This window comes from Triticum urartu, chromosome 7A, assembly GCF_056163025.1.
Source record: "Triticum urartu cultivar PI428250 chromosome 7A, HENAU_Tu73, whole genome shotgun sequence".
Taxonomy (NCBI): Eukaryota; Viridiplantae; Streptophyta; class Magnoliopsida; order Poales; family Poaceae; genus Triticum; species Triticum urartu.
In genome coordinates this window covers 351,116,859-351,121,117 of record NC_141879.1, presented here as the reverse complement: position 1 = coordinate 351,121,117, position 4,259 = coordinate 351,116,859, and positions in this window count along the sequence as shown.

The following is a 4,259-nucleotide window of genomic DNA, read 5'->3' as shown; positions in this document are numbered from 1 at the left end:
AAGGTTTGAGCAGAGGAATTCATTTAATGAAGTTGCACAACAAGATGATGCTTACACTGCTCCTGATGTACAAGATAACACAAATGTTACTAATATCTTTGAGAACCATCATGTCAATGACGCCGGCGAAAAGATTGCCTGTCGTGTTGTGGACATACAAGAGTTGATCAAGAAGAAGCCAACGTTCGAGGACGTTGAGGACGAAGAAGAAGATGACACCATGCGGAATTATGATTCATACTTATACACATGGCGAAGATGTTGACGCTACTGCTGTGGATGATGATTACATTGCTTTTGTCGTATTTGCCTGTCAGAAGACGTTTTTTTATCTACTATGTGAAATTGTGTTTGCTATGACAACTGAAACCTGATGAACATGTTGGTTAGTATTTTGCTGTGAGAACATCACTTGTTATGTATGCTGATTTGTGTTTGGTGATTGTATGACAACTAAAACATGATGCCATTGTTGTTTAGTTGTACTCATATTTGGCTATGAAACTTGAATTTGATGACATAGTTTGTTGTTGGACTGCAATTTTCTCGACGTCTTCGAATGAGAACAAAGCTGACCCGACAGGGCCTCTGCTATTTATTTATTTATATGAGAAAAATGGGATACCCCCTAATTTCCATTAATAGAAATCATTAGATGTTCACAACACTACGCCCAGCCTGCTACACAGGTTTCAATCATTACTAGTTTCAGCAAAGTGCTCATGTCGTAGCCACTGAATACATCACAAGTGCTACATACACTGCAAATAAAGAGACAATCATCCTACAGAGCACATCAATTTTGCCCATTATCTTCACAAGCTCTTTCATCTCCTCATTGTTGTCAAGGCCGTTCAGCAGCTGTTGCTTGGCCATGATCAGAGGAACTGCATCTTTAACCTTCTGCTCTACATCTTCCTCTTCTGTCGTTCCTTTAGTTACTTGTCCAACACCCCAACCTGCTGGTATTGGGATTCCTCGGCTAACCAAATAATCAACATAGTTGCATTCCCCCACATCAGCAACTTCCCAGAAATACAAATCACACGAATCTTCCCTTTTCTGCACGAATCAAATTGGAAGATCATCAACCAAACTATTAAAAAATCAGCAACTGAAAGTAGCAGAACAACACTTAAACATATTTATTACCCCAAGATTCGGGCATTTGTAGAAGACTCGGCCAGGGTTGCGAATTGTGGTTGAGACGCGACGGATGACTCTGCATGATTTGCAGCAGTGGCACCACACCAATGGCAGCGGGTTGCTATGAGCAATCAGCTGCGGTGCGCGTGCCGGCGGGGGTGTGATGAGACCCACAGGCGATGGTACGGGTGGCGACTTGGCGCATATCTGGTTGTTGCCTGCTGAAGAGCAGGTGGACGAGCAGCCAGCGGACATGGTTGCTGCGGCCAGAGCTTATGATGCTAGGCAGAGTAAGTAGAGAAGAGGAGAAGCGAACGTTGGATATATCAGTTTCATTACTTGCAGAGTAACATAGCACCATATATTGTCATAGTCTAGGTTTGGATTCGAACCAGCTACAGGAGCACGTCTTTCTTTTTTCTAAAACTCGGCAACGTCTCTTTACTGGTACACTAGCTTGTTCTGTACGCCTTCCCAAGTCTTTGATTTTCTTTCCCTTTTTTTGCGAGGAAGGAAGGAGGACAAAATTGAGAGTTCCTAGGACTCGAACCCAAGACCTCTCGGTTGAAAACCAAGGGTGCTAGTCACTTATGTGGTGAACGTTCCCTGTGAGGAGGACGACAGACAAACGCATTTTCCTCGCAGTTTTCTTCCTATATATAAGTATGATACTTGGTGTCCTCTTAGTCAACAAACGATTGTGCCAACCTTGACCGCTGGATTGACATTCAACGTCTGTCACGTTTCTTCAGTCTCTTCTTCCTCGAGCCGTCAAAGCCAAACCAGCGCAAGCGGGACCGCCTGCTCCCGCCTCCCACGGCTGGCTGTGATCTTCCCCGGCTCCTGTTCGTTCCCATCCGAGGCCTCACCATCGTCCTCCGCCTTGGTTCGCTTGCCGCGGTGCCGCCCTCCGATGTTGTCAACATGGTCAACAACCGAGAGGAACAAGGAGATGACTGTACATGGTGAGGATGACAGTAGGGACCCAGCAGCGCGCGCAGTAATTTTGTTTTTTCGGGACGGAGAAGGGTATCAACTGGGTTGTGCGGGACCCGTGGCCCGTCTAGCCCTGGCTTTTATTTCATATGTTTAGCACATGACCAGCCCAGTTTGTTTTTTTCCTTTCTGAAAATGGCTAGCTAGCTATTTTGTTTTTTTGCAGAATAACCAACGTAGGCCTACTTGCTTTTCTACGCCCTGCTGGGCCGGAATCTTTCAAGACGAGGAGGGATGCATTTTCCCCAGAAAATGGGCTATAAGTAATAAGAAATGGGCTATAAGTAATAATAAATGGGCCGTAAAATGAAAAAATACAGCAAACAGGCAATTAGTTCCAAAATACTGTTTTCTTTCGGATTTTGATATTTCAAATTTCATTGTTTTTGTGCGGGTAAAATTTCATTGAATTTAAATTAAGGTATATTTAGATTTAAAATTAATTTGAATCTAGCTAGAAATTTTGGGCTGTATGCTGTTTGGGATAGATTTGGAGTCTGACTTGTGGGTCTACTAGGTTGACGTGTACTTTGGCTTTGTCAACTAGTCCACAAACAATTCTAGCAGCAGTGACCGTTGGATGTTAATCCAACAGCCGTGCTGCTTCTTCAATATCTGATCTTCTTGCTCCAGCCACCCAAACCAGCTCCGGTTGGACTGCCTGCTCCCGCCTCCCGTGGCCGGCTGTGCTGCCGCACAGGCCGCATCGCCACACCCTACTTCATTGCTGGCCAGGCCATTCCTCTACTCACCCACACCTCCTGTTATTTTCCGGTGACGGTAGCCGAACCAGTAAACCCTCGTACTCCCCACCGCGTGGGAAACCATTGCCGAGTCTTCCCCGGCTCCGTGTCGTTGCCTTCCTAGGCCTCGCCGTCGTCCACCGCCATGGTGCTCTCAGCGCGACCTGGTCAACATGGTTAACAAACGACATCCATCGGCCGTGGACTGTACGCGCAAAATAATGATTCCTCCACCTGACAGCTGGGACCCACCGGAAGGGCCTCTGTATTTCATGAAAAAAACGTTCCCCCCGCTGACATGTCGGACCCACCAGCTATATCTTCGCACGCAAGGAAGTGTGTCCTAATTACACACAAAAAAATGAATACCCCCTGCTAGCTGGGACCCACCATAGTGGGAGGATGACTTGTGGGCCAACGAAGTTGACGGGGACGGAAGGCTTTGCCAACTTAGTCAATATGAATGATTCTAGATCTGGTGACCTTACGATGTCCATCCAACGGCCGTAGTGCTTCTTCAACCTCTGGTCTTCTTGCTCCAGCCGCCCAAAGCAGCGCCGGTTGTGCCGCATGCTCCTGCCTCCCGTGGCCGACTGTGCTGCCGCGGAGGCCTCACCGCCCCCTACTATTCCCACCGTTGGCCAGGCCCTGCGGCGACGGCAGCCTCACACCGCAGCCGAACCAGTGAACCCTCGTACTCCTCTCCGCGCGGGCTTCCACTGCCGTGTGTTCCCCGTATCCGCGTCGTCCCCTTCCGAGGCCTCGCCGTCGTCCACCGTCGTGGTGCTCTCGGCATGGCCTGGTCAACGTGGTTAAGGAACAACTTCCATCGGACGTGGACTGTACGTGGAGAGGCTGACAGCTGGGTCCACGGCCGCAGCAAGGAAGTGCCTCCTTATTACGCAGAAAATAATGATTCCTCCACCAGACAGCTGGGACCCACCGGATGGGCCACTGTATTTCACGGAAAAATGTTTCCCCCTGACTTCTAGGACCCACCAGCTTCATCTTCACACGCAAGGAAGTGCGTCTGGGCAAAAAAATGATTCTCCTCCCTGACTGCTGGGACCCACCAGTACCTTCGCACGCAAGGAAGTGCGTCCGGGCAAAAAAAATGATTCGCCCCCTGACTGCTAGGACCCACGGGCTACATCTTCGCACGCAAGGAAGTGCGTCCGGGAAAAAAAACGATTCGCCCCCCTGACTGCTAGGACCCACCAGCTACATCTTCGCAGGCATGGAAGTGCCTGACAGTCGGGACCCACCTGGTCAAAGCGTACGTAGCGTTGTCATTCTGGTTGCGAACGTGTACGTACATACTGGTCGATGTAGAGGCGCGCACGTGCCGTAGTAGAGGCGCGCACGTAGCATGTA